This window comes from Coturnix japonica, chromosome 6 (genome assembly GCF_054131305.1).
Source record: "Coturnix japonica strain WE chromosome 6, WE-NBRP24, whole genome shotgun sequence".
NCBI classification, from domain to species: Eukaryota; Metazoa; Chordata; class Aves; order Galliformes; family Phasianidae; genus Coturnix; species Coturnix japonica.
Genome location: NC_140668.1, coordinates 29,871,257 through 29,890,156, shown reverse-complemented (window position 1 = coordinate 29,890,156; position 18,900 = coordinate 29,871,257). Strand labels below are relative to the sequence as shown.

The following is an 18,900-nucleotide window of genomic DNA, read 5'->3' as shown; positions in this document are numbered from 1 at the left end:
TCCTTAATACTCGTCTACATCTGTCAGCTCACGCTGATACATACTGTAGTTCTATTTTTATTGATTTTAAATTTTAACAATGTCACAAGTTAATTCACAGGTCTTTAGAAGAGACCAACAGTAACTAAACTATTCCGACATCTCAACAAACCTACTTCAACAGAAACAAGAAATGAGTATCACAATTAGTATATTCATAACTCATTTGCCATTATAAGTTGCATGCAGTGTATGTTCTCTTCTACAGATCCTCCTTCCACTGCTTACATTTCCCTCTATGTGAGCATCTTGATATCTTTCAGGCTCATGATTTCATATTGCTATAAGCTTTCCTTTTATTTATCACCTTCCCAGGTAACAGTGGTGATGCACGGCACTTTGCTTTGGAGCCAATTCCACCCCTCATATCGATGCAATGTTTAATTAAGGACGAGTGAAGGAAAATTAAGAGTGTGGAGACAGGATTAACAAAACCAAAGAGTGATGATGCAGAATGCAGACTCAAAAGTGTGTTTATAAAATTCCACGTTTTAATGAGTAATAGCTGTGTGCTTTTTAAATCATTTTGTAGCTATGGCTTCCAGTCATGAAAATATATGCAATCTCATAAAACGTCTGATATTAGCATGCCTCTTCAAGTGCAAGTGAGTTGTCAATAAGACAATTAAGACAACATCAATAATACACACTGCATGTTATTATCTACTATTTGAAATCTCAGCCTATCCAAAGATCTCTGGAAACAAAGAGTACATCTGACATTGGCAAAAACACCCTCACAAGAAAAATATGTAATGCTGAATGTATGCAAAGGCAGCACTACCTGTAAAGGAAAAAATGAACTGCTTTTAAATGCAGTATAAATAACTCCTGGTAATGTAAAATCTGGCTCTATGCAAGAAAGCCCTACAATAGAAAATTAGCAATCCTGTGCCTAAATCAATCACTTCCATCACATGATCCAAGTCAATAAAAGTACTGAATAAGTGCTATCATTGACCTTAATCAGCCAACAATTGGCACACGGGGATCAGAAATTCTACTGTGGAAAGCAGTTGTCCCTTGCAAACGTGGGGCTTGGGGGAACCACAGACATTCAAACTCACAATTGTTTTGTCCAAACTAAGCAACATTTCTAACAGGAAAAGGGAACAAGAAGTGACATTAAATAAACAAACTTCTGGCACACTTTTCAGGTGCAAACCTCAACAGTCACATATACACTCCCATTTCACAACCGAGGAATAACAAGGAAAACAGCCTTCAATGCTTTTGCCTGGTGGAAATACCCTACCTGGAAACAAGGGTGATGAAAATCGAGCCACACAATGATTAATTTGGGCTTTAATCCCAACGTCCTATTTCACCCAGAGTTGCCATTAAGCTCAAAAAGAGAAAGGACTACATAACTGGGACCGAGCATTTTTATTTATCCACATCATAAGCTGAATGTGATTTCAGATTGAACAGAATAGATTTCCCTGTAACTAATGGACCAGATATATTCATACAATGTCCTTTTATTGATTTTACTTTCTTCTACCTATTGTTTGCATTCTCCTTTGAAAAACACGTAACTGTCATTACATCGTAGATGTCTTTTACAATTATTATATCATTCACTGTTTCTTATCAAAAAATACATGCTTTACTGGTGTGTGCTTTCTAATGAAAGACTCCCCACCAACACAACTGGAGTCTAAATTGTTAGAACATATCGTACATCTTGGGAGAAACAAGAAAATCAGACCCCTTTGGAATTGGTCTGTTTAGTTTCAAAACAAGCATCTTTAAAAATCTAATAAGAGAAAGAAACAGCTAATGGACAGTCTTCATTTCAGACACTTTCTAAACAATACGTCTTTTTATATAGCTGATCGCATAACAAATTCCTAGGCACTTTATGGAATGAAAAGCCTTTCGCGCTGCTGAAGTCATACAGCTTTCAAGTTCCAGAAAATAAATGTTCAAAGGGATATAGATATAAGATACATTAAGTATTTTTAACCTTTGCTGTTCTGAAATTTTATATGGTATCTTCAACAACCACAACAAATTTTGCCAAAAGTCCACTAAGCAAAATTATAAGCATAAGCAACTTCATGTGAACTGTCATTGTTTACCAATTTTTTGTTTTACTCTCTTCCTTGGTTTATATTTTAATATTTTGTTCCTAAGTTACGATTATGCAAAAAGACGATTTGTTTTGGATGACTATTTGGAGTGTTTACAATTATTTAATACAATTTACTTAACTATTTTGAAACCAAATGATGTGTTGAATTAAAGAAGGTTCAACACTCAAATTGCCTTCATATGCTCATTTTTCAGCATACTGCACTGACAGCTGAGAAAAGCACATTTTCATTTGTACGACATGCGTGGTGCTCCACCAGGTTGCACTGATGAAATATGCGATTTTAGAAGGACAACTTTTCTCATGGAATCAACATTCAATTTATCTGTCATTATGGTAGCTAACAGATGAGTGCAAGCAGAGATTAAAAGTGAAAATGTAAAACCATATTGTTATCTACAAAACATATGCAGAACTTCAGCTATAGCTTACAAAGTATGAGGCACTGATTCAACTATCAAAGACACTTTCAAATAACCACATAAGCCTGCACTCGGAAGCAGATATCCATGTCCACACACATCCAACTTTTGCCAAACCACCACAACCTCCAGTTTTTCAGCTCTGCACCAAGCCTAAGGGCGCAAGAAAGGCCTGAAGTTTATAAAGCAGAAAGCATTCAGGCACAAACACCTTTAGCAGACTACAGCTTCTAGCAGAATCTAAACCAGGTGCAGCCACTTTCATCAGCCAAGTCTGAGATTACTCCCATGCTGACTATGGAGTCCTATGAAAACGTGAATTATCTGCATGCACCAGAGCAGCATTCAGCCACACGTTTTGCCGCTGCTGGACACCCTTCTCAGGATTTCAGAACTGAACAAGTAATTACCAAAATTTTCCAGATGATGACTTAAATGCATAAATGCCCAAATATATTCAGTAGATTTTATTTATTTGTGCTGTTTCACTTCCTATTTGGAGGGAAACATTTATCCCAGTCTTACAGATGGGACAGTGAAAAAACCCAGAATTTAAGAAACGTGCTGGAAAGAACTGTGTTGGGGCTTCCACCTCTCCCTTTTGGTTCCTACACAAATCTATTGCTTCTAGTTGCACAATCAAAAACAGCCAAAGGAACCAGTAAAGTATTATCCAATTGCTCAGAACAAAACCCATTTTTCAACTGGAACACGCTGAGTATTTCTAACTGAGTATCTCCTCCAAACAGTATTAGAAACACAGCCATAATTAGTACCAGTGAAGCCAAGTGATGCCTTGCATTTCTGTTTGAAACAGCATTTACATTATTGCTATGATATCAGAGCATTTAAGATATGGTCTCTCCAGTCCCTACAGAGAACAGCAGGGAACACAAGCAACTCAACACAAGAGACCCTACAAAAATGCAGACTGTTCCACTGAAGGAAGAAGCCCATTATTTCTCTGGCCTTGTCCATTTTTGAGTAGAGGGATTTTTCCTCACAAGATGCCCAAAATGACTGATGCCATATCCATGAGGAGCATGAATCAGCACATGGTCCACACAAGAGCAAAGCTGACAACCTTTCAGCTCCTTTTGAAGATGAAATCTTAATTCTAATAAACTCAGTGGTAAAATTTCCCATGTCTGACTGGAGCCAAGACTTCTTGTTAGACTATAACGCCAAGAGGGAGAACAGAGACATGAATTTTATTAATCAGTCCTCACGCACTTCAATGAGGAGACAGTCTAGTCCTCCCTGTTACTATTAGGGTTCACATGAGGACAGGAATAGGATACTTCTTACGTTAAACCATCCCAAGCACATCTTTCTTTTTTCCCTTCCTTTTCATGGGCGAATGGAAGCCTGAAAATTGGGGGCTCAGATTCTAGCTTCACTTGGCTGGTCTGACACACAGATGAAAATCGACTGCAATTTGCTGCATAACCTATGCTGTGCCCCAAGCTGCAGTAGCACTGCATGGTTTCATGTAAGTGACATGTCACAGTCAATAGCAAGAGTGTCAGCTCACTGACAGACACACAACGTGCGATACCATCCTCCAGCACCACTCTTCTGCAGCTTCCACCTCTCAGTGAGAGTGTAAACAAGACACGGCAGCAAGGAGTGCAGAACAGGCATTTTATGGGGTTTGTCAGTGCTGTGATATGCAACTGCTTTGGAAAAGTATTACTGCAACCGAGTGTCAAACATCACTCATGCCTCCACTGCGACTGTGAACATAGTATAGTGCATAAAAAACGAAAGTGCTAGTTAAACTGTGTAACTCCTGAGCAGTGCCCTCCATTAAATGTAATTGCATTATCTGACAAATAATCAATGTTCAGATGACACTCAGGAGTCTTAACTGCTAATCCTGGGCTAAAAGTAGCTGATATTTGCCTTCTTTCTGAAGTTTTATACTGTGCCTGTGCTTCAATATCCGCCCCAAGGGAGAAGCGGCATCACAAATAAGGTCCTGGCTTCCAATGTGATTTTGCTAATAGCACCATTAGAGAGATGAAGAACATAATCTGGTTTTGGATGAAAGAGGGTGGGCAGAATGACATGGCATCTTGTTTATGCCATTAGTTAGGACATTCAGCAAGTTCGTTTTTCATTCCGTTAAGACTAATTTTCCAATATTTGGTATGGATCTCTTATTTTACTGAGAGTTCCAACAAGAAAGTACGGTGACTTTGATATCAAGGTCTGCAAAGAAAATTGAAACAGCAAATATTAGCTCAGAACAATGTGTGAGAGCATAAGAGCTACTGTGTAGCTGTAGATTGCTCTACCTGAGCACACACAGACTAGTGTTCCCCAAGAATGCAGTACAAGTCTCTTCTCCTATGCCTTCTCCATGTTCCCTTCCTCAGCAGGGCTCATAAGCCAGACCTCCCAGGGCCAGCAGCCTTCATGCCATTATCCAACCTAGCCAACCACTGCATGTGCTGCCACACTCACTGTCTTGTGGCAATGTGTGGTGCCACAAAGCTCCTTGGAATTATTCTATCTTCCGTACTTCCTCGTTCTGCAGCCAGATTACCTTCTCAAGAAGAGCTTCAGAAGCCCATCTCTGTTAGCTCTGCAGTCACAATGGGCTGTGGATGATGGGAAGGGCCCAGTTGCTTTGGGTGTCTGCAGTGGTTTTGCTATGGAAAGGAATAGTGTAAGGGTGCCAGGCAAACCTAAGGGAAAATGAAAAGCAAAGGAGAAGAGCTTTCCCACTCTTCACAGAAAGCAATGTTCTGTGATGTGAGCTTAATTAATGTTTGCATGAATGCTATACTTGTCTATACTGAATGCTTTTTGGGGGGAATGTAATTCAATACTGAATGACTCTAAAGTATCATTCCTTTGAACTATGCTTTTGATAACCTACTACATTCCAGCAAATTTAAGAAACAAGACCACATGCAACTCCTGAAATCACATGGGCTATCGACAGGAACAACAGAGATTTTTTAAAAATAAGTGATAATATTGTTCTTTGAAGGTTTTCACAACACCATAACACCCACATTCAGCAACATAAATTTCAACTCCTGAACTAACAACTGTGACCAAAATTTCAGTCTTCCATTGCTTTGACTTTTCCTAACTTCAGAGGACACAACCCAGCACAGACTTAAGCACATACTGTAACACTCGACAGCCAATCTTAGCAAAACTATTAAACACGTGCTTCAGTACCACTGATTCCATGCTAATTCAGATGCTATTGCATAAATGTTCTCTATAAGATGAATTCAGGTAGTACAGGTGGAGTCACAGCACTCCTAGACAGCTGTAACTGGCATTCTTTACACCTGTATGAACGGCACAATTTTACCATCTGGATCAGGACTCCTCAAACCAATGATAAAGAACCACAAACTATTCACAGAAGGACCATACAATCCTCCACAGAAGCACTAAATAATTCCTAAATGCTACAGAAACATTTCTTAAAAAGGTCTTCCATATAAAATTTAAATACAAACTTCATGAGGTAAAAAAAAAAAAAAAAAAAAAGAAAAAAGAAACACTAAACTGCAAGATGAGACTATTTTAAAGTTCCCTTGTTCTTATCAGATCAGTTTGTCAAAGATAAGCACATTTGTTCTTCCTATAGATATCTTCATATAATAAAGTTATAATACATGCAAGCATACTTTAAGATACTACTGTTCAGTAGCTCCTATTTACATTCACTTCATGCACTGGTCAAACTCCACATGCATATGCTTATAGAAGATGGGGCAAAAGATCTTGGCAGGAGGAGTCTCTCAATGGACTTCAACTGTAGAGCAGCAATCCCTAATAGAATAATAGGTAACCGGGATACCAAATCGAAGGGTTTAAGTGTCAGCAATACTGCTGATAATAAACTAATAAGTTAGAAGAGCCTTCTTCACCTAGATGTCCAGCGATGATTAAACTAAATAAGGGCTGAAGATTGTTTAGAATTAATGTTGTTCACATTTAAATACAGATTATCTTAGTAGGGTTTTGCATATTGATTGTGCACTGCTGTTAAGTCCTCTTATTTCTATAGAAATAAATGATCCCTACTCAACATAAAAAAAGCTGTCCTAGTACTAAATAATGATCTCAATAGGGGGCAGATCCTAAATGGAAGTAACTAAAAAGGGACAAAATTGTGCACTCTGTAAACAGACGGCCAAGGAACACCTAAGACCCAGAACAGGATACAAATGGCTCCCAAGCCTGGCAGAGCACATGGTTCACCAACACTAAATTCCATTCACACAGATAATGCTGTCTGAAGAAATACATGAAGGAGTCAAAGAAAAGAAGGAATTTAAAGGAAAGAAGGAATTTAAGAGACACCCCTCCTTTACTTTTCAACAGATTTCTTATTTCAAATAAGAAAAGACTGTGAAAGGAGGAAAAAACTGCTTTCAAAACCAGCTTGAAAAGGCATGTGCAACACTCCTCCTCACGTTATCTGCCAGCCCTGTTTCTCCTGACAACATGTTTCCCTAACACTGTGGCAACCCACAAAGAGACCCTGAGAAAAATGTTCTGTAGTCAAACTCTAGCTCTGGTACATCTACATGGAGCTGGAAGTACGCTGAAAACCATTGCTTCTCCTTTAACTTCTGTTTTGTTGTGGGTTTTTTTTTCCTATTCTAGGCAGCTCTACCACCAACAACAGAGAGAAAGGTGGAACAACTGTTGAAACTTAAGGCAACCTAGTCAAGGGTATTTTCATTAACAAATCAGAAATTCATTGTAGGACTCTGCCTTTTAAGAAATAAAATAGCAAACGTTTGCTCCAGAATGAATATATTTCAATCAATAGTAAAAGCACAATTAGTAAAAGATATATGGTGCGTCAAAACAGCACGCAACAACAAGAATTGTCTGATGATGTATTTGTAAAGAAGTAACATAAAAGGGTCTAACACTCCAGTAGGTAATATTTTATTTGACTCAAATATATGAAACACGTCTTCAAAAGCTCAATCTCCCAACAGAATAATCTCGTCAAAGCAAAGCATGAGCAGAAAAATAGTCCCTGTCTGATTAAAAACATCGATATCTTCTGAAAAAGGCACATGAACAAATGCCATGCAGTTAAGAATATGCACTGACCAGGCTGTTGTTAGAGGCATCAAATCTACTTTAGATGTTCTACAGAAGAGAGGAATGAAAACTGTATTACATTACAGACTTTACATGTGTAAATAGTTTTCAAATCTATCTGGTTTTATTAAAAATGTAAATCATAGATTATAATACTTCTGCCAATGTCACAACAGAAGTTGCTTCATCAAATACAAGTTGTTTAACTTAACAGTGAATAGGAGCTCACTGCAGAAGATGGCTTTGCTAAGTAGGAGGTAAGAGTGTAAAATAGTTCATCAATAGCTGATATCTGAAAGAGGCTTGGAAACTATGTATAGAAGAGTTTCTCTTTGCTTTAGTGATGATGGCTTCAACTAAAAGCAAGCTAAATTTGACTGATCCAGCTCACACCTGAAAAAACAGGATATAAGCCATAGGCAGCAATGGATCTGGTCATTAAAACATTCATTTAGGTCATCAATTAGTGAACTCAGCAGTGAATTTTCATAAAGCACAGGAAAAGTGCTTACAAGCTCGGGCTTGTGAAATTCATGATTTGCTAAGACAAAGGCTTTCACTTCTCAAAGGTGATCTGAGAACCCATTTCTCCCCATTACAAAGAGTTTGTGCTGGCATCTGAAGGCACTGAACATAGGTTGGAAGTCAGGCAGCCTGATAACAGTGAAAGAAGCTCTGGGTGCTGCTATCAGATCACTCTCAGCAGCAGAGGCCCCTGGAAAACTGCAGTGCTTCTCCAAGTTCATACAGTACAAAAACAGCTTTCAATAAGTGTAGGCAGTTCCCCCAGAACAGCTCTTCACCATTTATACCGCAAAGCAAAATAAATTAAAATCTAAACCAACTAACATTTATCACAAACATTAAAAAGGAAACCTTCAGCTGGTACTTTACTCCAAGGTATCTTGCTATGGTTAATCTACCAAGAATATGCTTTTATGCCTTCTTTACAGTTAAAATTCCTCAGCATATCAGTGGCAGTAAAGGTCTACAAGGTTTGCAGACGTATCCCCACACCTATTTAAGCTTTAGGAAGAGATGTCACAGAATCACCAGATGACAGCAACATAGTCCCACATGACTGAGATGGTTTCACCCAACTGCAATGCGGCTGAGTAAGAGTCTGGCCTGAAGTCTTTCAAAGTCAGCTATGTGGTGCTCCTGGACTTCCATTGATTTTGAACCAGCTCCTAAGAAATAGTCTGGCTCGCATTTTTTGTACCACTTGACACAGGACTGTATCTTCTCTATATATCACACATACATATAAAAAAAAAAAAAAGACTGCATAATTTCAAAATCAGAAAAACAATGTTGATGTAGCATAGGTCCTGTAGAAACCAAAGTTGCACAGAAATTGAAGACCAATAAAAATGTTTCCGTGGTTCTTTTTTTAATCCCATTGAAAACAATTTTTCGTTGTAAACATTTTTGCTAGCCAAGCACTGCAGCATTGTGCAACTGCATGACAGCCAAAGAGAAACTGATGAAAAGCTGACTAGATTGATTTCATTTTTCCAACCAGAGTGAAATACGTAAAAGGAAATAACAAAATGGTGAAGTTATTTTTACATATTAAAATGTTCATATTTAATAAACTCACATGGAAACCGCACAGCCAATGGTAACTGCTTTTCAACCATATCTACAGATCATGTCAGCTCTGCACAGAAAGAAAGGCAACGATGGGATCCTGCAGCACCTCTCCCTTAGCCTGGGACTTAAGGAATACTCTCCCCTAGAGAAGCCAAATCCAAGCCTGCCCAAACTCTGCATCACCCATTCCCTCTCCCTGCAGTGACCTCCCAGGTTTTTGTGTAGAAGTCTGGCAGGGGGGTTACTACTGAAACTCAGAGCTATATTTATTCCCTTGGCTCCAATCCATAGCTGTTGCAGAGCAGCCAGAAGGGGAACCAACCAATTCAGCATGGGATCTGCCAGAGTTGTGCTGCCAGAGAAGTTAAGAATGAAAGACAGAGGAGACAGAAGCTATCAAAATTACTATCTCTGACTGCAAGGAAAGAAGGGTTTCCTCCCTTTGTGGATCCCCCTTCTGCAGACAAAGACAGTTTTTCTTCTCCTCCCTAAGGAAATCCATCAGAAAAACCTACCAGTTCCATAGGTCTTCTACACCTCATGCGAGTTTCTCTAAGAGGGAAGGAACTCTAACAGCACAGTCTAAGGCATTTGTTGGCATTTACAGGATGTTCCCCTCCACCTGGCTGTAAGAAAACCATCCACAAGTGCAAAAAGGTCCAAGGCATTTACAACAGAAGACTCCAACCCAGCACCTGTTGGGCCTCGTACAGCTAGAGGCTTGACACTCAGAGGGATGTAGAAATCAGCTTTGTTCACATACACAATCCATGCAATAAAACAACAGCAACAAAACTTCTTTTTGAGAAGAAAACTCTTTGCAATATGTGCTCCCTTACTGACTAACTTCTATCATCACAGAATCATAAACGCTCTGAGAAAAGCACACAGCTGAATAGGGAATCATTTTAGAGTTTCCTCCTGTCCTGTTAGCAACAACCTTTTGCAAGTTTTCAAGAGAAAGAGACAGCAAAACAACATTAGAAATATCAGTGTTCTCACCATATCATACTCAGCAACGTGAGGAAGAAGAATCTGCAACCAAACAAAGCAGAACACAGCCTCTCACATCACGCTTGAGTGCTCAAGCTAAGAATCAGTCTTCTCCTGACTCACCCAACAATTAAACAATTACTTAAATTGGAATAACTTCAAGAAGGAACTTAAAAAGACCCACCCTAGGATAGCCAAAGCTGTTATTAGAGCACTCACCTGGGATGTGAGAAACTTGATTTGAAGGAGCTGATTCAAATCGGATATGGGAGGAGCAACCTGACTCCAGCTCTCCAGCAACCCAGGTGCATTTCATAATCACCAGCCCATAACAAAATGCAGAGATGCAGCTCTTTCATTCTGAGCAGAAATTCAATTGAGAACCTCAGAAATTCTCTGAAAATGCAGTATATTGCTGCAAACTAATGAACTGGCATTTTTCAGCTGCAATAAGAAAATTCTAGCTCATTTGGGCCAGAAACAATACTTCTATATTTGGAAAGCACCCAGCATGCCAAAGACTGTACCAAAACATTTGATAGACTGAAATTCTCATCTAGAAGTGGTTGTGGATTTCCTACTGCTCGGTTACCTGATAGCACGTTCACCAATCACACACACATTGATTTGGCTTCCTGTATTCTAGAAAAGAAAGACATACAAACTTCTGGTCCTCAAATCCGTTGAGGATATTTTAAAATATTTAAGCTATTTTAAAAGAAATTTTGTGGTAAATCCTGAAGAAGGGAGTATTTCGCCTGGTAAAGTTTTCTTAGCTGATATTATGGTACTAATAAAGATGTTAGGTTATCTTCTGCAAGTTATTTGATTAGCCCTAAGAGAAATTACACTCCTATAGCAAAATCTCAATGAATCAATGAAGAATAGATCTTTTTAAAAGGTAAATAAAGTCACTGTATTATATATTTCAATTTTGGGCAACCGTAACCTTTGCATTTAAAAGCTCTGAAAGGTTGGGTTTCTTTTTGTACTTGAAATTTTGAAACTAAGGGGAAAAAAAGTTTATTCAGGGTCTTACCAGCTTTTTGACAACATCAGGCTTTGTACTAAGTTTATAACCAAGGGAGTTGCACGTTCTATTTGTGGTGAAACATGAAATCACATGAAATTTGCCTGATATGGAACTGATGTTTTTTCTATGGACTTAGTCCTACCCCAGCTGAAGTAAAAGGTGCAGACTTGGATCCTAGAAACCACACCAGAATTAATGAACATTTTTCTAACCTTTCTGTGTTTTCCTCTATGAAGAGACCCATCAGTTCAATAAAAAAATGCAGGGTACATTCCAATGAAACAAAGGTTCATTGACAAGCTACCTGTAGCTGCGGTTTCAATACTGAGTCAACACTCGGCATTCAAAAAGCTGAGACATCATCTCATGGACTGAAACCCAAGGGAGTGTCCATGCAAACTCATGAGGAAAAAAAAGAAAAAGAAGAGAGAGATTGTCATTGCTTTTTTTTAAACAGGGCAAACACCTACCAAAAACTCCTTGTCCCTAGAGAAGAAGACAGTTTTGTCTTTTCCTGTCAGCTGTAAACCTACCCAAGAGAAGACAAGATATCTCCCCAGTTCATTCAAACAATTCAAGATACTGCACTGTCACATCTCTCCCTTGAAAAACACCGATATAAGAATGAAAAGTTGGCACCCCTGTATGTTTTAACATTGCTGTTCACCCCATAAGAAAAAAACACACGTAGACCTATAGAGTCAACGTTAACAAACACACAAGAAAATAAAATGCAACCACCCATGAGGCACTATTGAAAGAAATGTTAGCACGTGAGCATCCAGGCCACCGTGTCAGCCTACGTTAACAGAAACCTGACTTTACACCTCCTTGCTTTCTTCAGCCCAGCTCTCACATGCTCTTTCTGAAAAAACAAGCTTAGGCTTCCCTTGAACTCATTTATCCTTTCCTTGCTAGTAATTTATCCCATATGTTTATTATCCTTTGCATGAAGTAATTCTGCTTGAGTTTCCTATTTATCTACGCTTTTCTACATTTCACATGAAAGGGACGTGTCTGTATTTATCTGTATCTGCTGTTGATATTCCAATGACAAGACTGAAGGTAACAATGTTTGAACAGATCTATAGAGAGCAACTTTCGAGAGTGAAACAAAACAACATTAATACAACCTGTGGTATCACTGCACAAAATAAATGGAAGGGCAGTCCCACAGCATAGCACAGCAATACTGCGTGGGTACCAGGAGCAACTCCTGGATCAGCAGGGGCTGGGACTGCTGGGGAAGTGATGTATATGGCTGTGGTCAAGTGGATGCTGGTATGTGGTAGGGACCCCTCCCTACCATCCGTGAGTATAACACAGCTCCCACCTGTTGCAAAGATCCACAGTGACTCTGACAGCACATCCCTAAGGCATAAAATGGGAAGCTTTTACTGTGTTTACCACAGTGTTAAGAAATAACATAAAGAAGCTGTAACAAAATTTGTATTAAGGCTGAGATCAGCTTACTAGGAATGGAATGAACAGGGTTGCCACTCAACCCTCTGCACCACATTGCCCTGACCAACCTGAGGCCAAAGGCTTCCTTGATTGCCCCGTGGCTGAGCCAGAGCTGCAGGTAGCTCCCCTGTGCCAGGTTCTCCCACATCACTGTGCAGCCCACAGCAGGCAGCTCTTCTTTTCATTCTCTTTTGCTTCTCTTTTCTTGTCCAGAAAACCGAGCCAGGGCCACATCTCCCAGAGCAGCCTTCTCCTGGCACTGTGGGAAGCCCACCTGGATAACCACTGCCTGATCTTCAGAGCTGTGGAGCACAAAGAAACACCACCAACCTCTATCCTTACAACAAGCGCTGGCTGCCCTTGGAAGCCTGAGATGCCACAGGTGGACAGACAGCTGGACACCAACACCTCGCAGAGCAGCTGGTGTTGAGCAGCCAGCTCTGTTCTCACCCCACGATACAGCAGTGCTATCTAAGCAACCAACACTATTTTCAGGCACTGCAACCTGCAGAATTCTCCATTCACATCCTGCCATGCCAGGCAGCACTGCTTTTTTTCTTAGCATGACAAATACTTGTAAGGAATTACCTAATTCTACTTTCAGTTATTGGAGTCTCAAATACTGTAATGCAAAATGTAGAAAAGATTGGATACTGAGACTGCTGTGGCTATTTTAGTTCTGTTTTCTTCATCTGTGTTTAAAAGATAGATTGTAACAAAATTGTTTGTCTTTAATATAGCTCAGCTTGACCCAAAGAACCCGTCTCTTTAAAAAACAATCTCACATAGAGTGTTTAGATTAAGACCTCTAAAAAACAGTGACTTCAAAATACTTTCACAGCCCCATCTTGCAATTCTCAAAAAACAGACAACAAGGCTAATTATAATTACTGCTCTACAATTCTTTTGCTTTTTTGATGCATCTGGTTATCTAGTAAGATGCACCTGAAAATTAGAGCAAATTTAAATATAAGGGAAAGGTGCCAAATTCAGAATATTGGAAGCAGCTTCCCTCTGGGAGCGCATTCAGTCACAGTGCTGGTGCAGTTGGGCATAGGCAACCCAAATCCCTACTCTATTCCCGTGGCTCTTTGCTCATCCTGACGGCTGCTACCTCTGAAAAGGTACTTCAGACCTCTCACTCAGTGCTTGGCTTCCTCGCTTAACCTGCCAACAAGAGTGAAAATGTCACAGCAGTTATTGTGATCCACTCAGATTCAGACCGACACCACTCATCTACTTCATGTTAAGCAACAAACACACATCAGACCATTCCACTTTTCTCTTGTTTCTATCCAAGGTCAGATTCTGATCAGTGACTTACTCGTAAAAAGTTTGTATGCTGTATTTGGCTGCGCAACTGAAAACCAGAACCCGCCTTTGTACAACAACCTTAAGATCATCCAATTAAGGACTGCAGAATTATTTTGCTTTCACGTTTTCTTCCAGTAACCCATTCTTTTTTCTGTTCACTCTGTGCCTGGAGTGCCAACGCTACAGAAATGTGGATTTTCATCTGCAGTTGCCAGAGGTAAGTTTATTTGTGTTTCTTTAAAAATAAATAAATAAAAATGATACATATTCTATTCTTTCATCGACCTTCCCCTTCCCTGAATCCAAACTGCCTGTACCTCTAAAAGAGACACACCAAATGCCCAAAAGAAGATGGGATAAAGAATAAGCCAAAAAAAAAGAAAATGAGAGGATATAAAAATGCCTTCTCAGTACAGTCCTGCTTTTAGCAGTAAGGAAGAGCAGACGCACATCTATAGCTGAGCGAAATTCCCAGATTAAAATTCAAATTCACTCACAAGCGCCGTCAAAACACGCTAAATCAGACAATACTAAAAGCTGTAGCTGGCCTTATTCAAACTGTAAAAAAATAAATCTATTTCTGGCTTTCTCTTCAATTATTTATAAAGTTCATCTAAAACCACACGCTTTATTTATTTATTTATTAAGGCAAAGCACTCTACAAACACCTGTGCAATTCAAAGTTAACTCCAAGCCAAGACACGACACAAAACAACTCCTGCAGATTTTTCTTTGCTCGCTGAAACTTGTGCTTCCCAGGAATGAGCACAATCCATTTCAGTGGGCCGCTGGATTTTCTATGTCTGTGCTAATGCAAACATCTCTGGCCACCTATGACTCCCATAGCGGGTAAACAACCACATGTGCCAGTTTTCCGTACTGAAAATCACGATTCCTGATCTCAGCACTCCATTGCTGCAAGCAAAACAGTGGTCCTGATGTTGCAACTTCCAGGCTACTCTCTTCTGATAATGAATGGGTTGGGTTATTGGCCTCCAGCATGGACAAAAATATGACAATCAGCCTCTTCATTACATAAAAGTCTTCAGAGAGGACAGCGCCAGACAACTTGCTGAATATCAGAGAGCTCCAATACGTTCAGAAGTCAAAAAGCCCACAGAACAATTCCTTTTTCTTCGCTACAATTGATAAAGACGCAGCCAATTATTAAAAGTGTTTTAAAACACAATTTCCGTCATAACAACTTGTATCTTCAGGAACTCATTTGCAAAAGGCAGCTTTAGCATGCAAATATTTTAGACGCGCTCCCTGCAAATGGAATAGAGGGACTAACCTTTCTTGCATCTGCAGCTGTTAATTGTCATCGTTTGAACAGCAAATGAAAACAAAGTTTAAGCCGGTTGCACTTTAAAAAAAAATAAAATAAAAGGTATTAAATTTCATTTACCTGTGGTGATACAAACTCAAAGGCACAAGCAAAACCTGAGGACAGAGCAGAAAGGGAAAGTGTCCCCAGCTGCAGGCTGGATCAGCTGCACCAGGAGGATTCCCTTCCAGTGCTGGGGCTGAGACAGCAGCCGATTCTCCAAGCACTTGTTACCAACTGGAGACATTTTCTCTCTGAGACATTCTGAAAACTTTAAACAACTCATTTATGATCCTTTTGTTCAAAAGATTAAAAATATTAACAGCACATCCACGAGAAGATTAACTACAAAAGGAGAGCAGGAAGAGGAAAAAACAGAACAGAGCAGGACAAACATCTCAAGCTACTGACAAGCATTTTTATAATGACGAGAAATCACAGAGCCCTCGTCAGCTGACCAACTTTAAAAAATTAAAAAGAAAAAAGAACAGGAAAGCTGAACACAGGGCCCCAAAATCACAGCAGCCGGGACCCCACAACTCCATCCCAAGTCAGTGGAAGTGCTGAAAAATCAGCAGCTCCACGCATCAGGCCCACACTGCACAGGGGTGCACGAGCAGCCTAACGCAAGCGGGGTTTGGGGAAGGGGGCTGCTGCAGAAGCAATGAGGTTCCAAGCAATCTGTCAGAGAAGCACTGCTACATGCACGAGTCATAAAGCTAGCTAGTTCTCATCTATGGGAAAAAAAGTTAATTCATAGGGCTCATAGGGCTTGCATTTGTCAAGGAGCAGGACGTCAATGCTATCATTATCAGGCAAATCAGCCAGGCGTTTAATGGCAGAATCAGGAGACATTTGCTCTCCACTATCAGAATGACATCATAACTAAAGCAGCCCTGGGCGCGGGGGGCGGCCGGCACGGCTGGGGCTGTGCGCAGCCTTTGCTCCCGCTCCGCGTCCCCACGGGTCGCTGCTCCAGGCAGGGGCCGCCGGCTGCCTCTGCTCACAACTTTGTCCCCACAGTACCTGAAAGCCCAGAATCTCCATTTGCAAAATACTTCCGAGTCTGACCAAAACCAGCAGTCCTGCACCCCAGCCACTCTGACAGGAGCGGATGGCTTTCACGTATAACCTGCAAATTCCCTCTAAAAAACCATGGTATTTTTAATTACTCCAGTAATCTTCATCCTCAGTAAAACGGGAGGAGAGAAACGCATTAAAAAACTCCTTGCCTCTACGATTTAAGAAGTAACAGCTTAGTTAAGTCAGGCAGTTTGTCAGCATACGCGAACACGCACAATCTTTGAATATTCCCAAGTATTCCATGAAGATCTGCACGATGATCAACAACACAACAGCAACGCACAGCTCCCTTCACAGCAGTGTAATTATACAGCTCCAACACCGCGCATCGCCAACTGCTCGGCTATTTCCTTCCCAAAGCCCACCGCAGGTACGCAGGCACCGCACGAAGCCTCACCTTGCATGAGGACTGTGAGGGAAAAAGTTATGAAAGCAGACAGAAAACCTAAAATCCCTGAGGCTACAAAAAAATCCCGCTATTGAGAAATAACCCAAGAGACCACGTAGGGAATGTACAGCTTTCAGAAGCACTTCTCATCTTATTTGCACTTAACCTATTGATGTACTGATGCAGGTCACTTACTTTTCGGATATGTTTGAACCCCTTACAATCATGCAGATCGCCGCAGTTTTCACTTGGGCTTTTGGGTTTGATTTGTTGGTTTGGTTGTTGGTTTGGTTTTGTTGGTTTTTTTTTTGGTTTTGTTTGGTTTTTTGCAAACAAGTTTCATTTAAAAAAAAAAAAAAAAAAAAAAAAGATCCAATTATGCAAATCTGCTCCCGGATAGGTAGTGAATATTCAGCATGACGGTGATACTGTAATAGTTCAATGCAACACACGGCACTGGGCAGATTTATGAGGCAACGTCACTACTACGCTCTGGTCCTCGCCGAAGCATCTTGAAGTTAATTAAAGCTGCAATGTCCACTTTTCCAGCCACCCTCCTCATTCAGGTTTACTATTTCAACATCAAACCAGCAAGGGGGCCTCCCCACTCGCTCCGTACATTTAAGCAGCCTTCCCCAGTCAATGAACAATGAACAAAGATTTGAGTGATGGGGGGGAATGTGGGGGGGTAGGGGGGGGGAAGGAGAGAAAAAACCTCGGCAGGAATAATCAAATCCAGTTTAAACGAGTAAAAATATAGTTTCTAATATTAAACTAGGAAAGAAAACATTCTTCTCCGAGCAAACGTGCAGAGGCGCTTCGCCAACCCCTTCAGAAAGGGTCTAAAAGCAGCCAGTCCTTTTTATTTCGAGCAGTGAATGAGCCCAAACAAGGCTTCTAAACTTAATTATGACACTTAAAATAGTCTTTTTCCACATAAGCGGGGAGGCTCGCCGCCGCTATCTGCATCAAGCGGTCAGATCAGCTCAGCAAACACGGCCCCTGTTGGATTTATTTTAAACTGCACGGGGGGGCGGCGGCGGCGGGGGGAGCGCAGCCCCGCGGAGCGCTCAGCCGGGCGGACGGCAGCCGCGCCCCGCGCCGCTCCTACCCCGCACCGAGCCCCGCCGGCGGCCGGAGCGAACGGGGATGTGACGCGCCGCGTCCCCGCCTCGCTCCGGCTCCGGCCCGGCCCCAACAATGCCCCGCTCCCCCGGGCGGCGGCCGGAGCTTCTCGCCTCCCCGGCGGCCCCGAACCCCGCTCTCCCCGAGACCCGTCCGCCCCGAGTAACTTTTGTGCCGTAGCCCCTCCAGGCGGGAGCCGCGGACCCTCCGAACGACGCGTAAATCTCCGCGACCTTCTATTTTGCGTTTAAAGTTCACGGGCGTCACCGCTGCCTCCAGCCCTCTCCCTCCCGCACACGCACACACATATATTAATTATTTGCAAAACTGCAACAGATGGGCGCATTAAAATCTGGATTCTTTCCTACGCGGCATCAAAGAACCTCTCCTCTCCCCCCTACGCCCCCCCCACCCTCCCCAAACCCCCCCCGCTAATCCCGCTGCCGGCCGTGCCCCCGCCTCCCGGCTCCGCACCCGCAGCCCCGCGCCCGCCGCCGCCGAGGATGGGGCCGCTCCCCCCGGCGGTGCCATTTAAGTTTCCTCCTTAACCTGTTACTTTCTCCGGGCGCTGACAAAGCCCGGCGCGGGCTGGCAGGTGCCTCCCGCTCCCCGCCGGGCGCTGCGCTCCCCCCGCCGGGCTGAGACCCGGCCTGACATTTAGTGCCTACTTGAATGTCACAACGCTCCTCGCAGCATTATGCACGGCTCCTATTCATAAGAGGTCGATTAGAGCACAAAATGGCAGGTCTCTTAGGCACTTGAATCTCACAAGTTTGACACATGGTATGCATCAGCTAACTTTGATTTAAAAAAAAAAAAAAAAAGAAAAAGAAAAAAAAAAAAGCGGAGCCGGGGGGGGGGGGGTTGGGGGGAGTTTACAAATTACACCGCGATTAGCCGGGATCCTTCGAGGGGGGGAGG

At 41.7% G+C, this 18,900-nt stretch overlaps 1 protein-coding gene across 8 annotated transcripts in view; it reads right to left on the bottom strand.

The window, feature by feature from the left end:
* ZNF536 (zinc finger protein 536) overlaps positions 1-18,900 on the bottom strand; it is a 314,380-nt gene that overhangs the window by 294,114 nt on the left and 1,366 nt on the right. For 2 of the 8 annotated variants that reach the window (XM_085551818.1, XM_085551822.1), the window contains exon 1: positions 18,529-18,648. The exons of 4 other annotated variants lie outside the window; for them this stretch is intronic. The gene's annotated coding sequence lies outside the window, so the exon portion shown is untranslated. Of the gene's footprint in view, positions 1-17,049; positions 17,447-18,528; positions 18,780-18,900 lie in introns of those variants that run through there. 2 more of the 8 variants (XM_085551819.1, XM_085551817.1) reach the window with 2 other exon arrangements.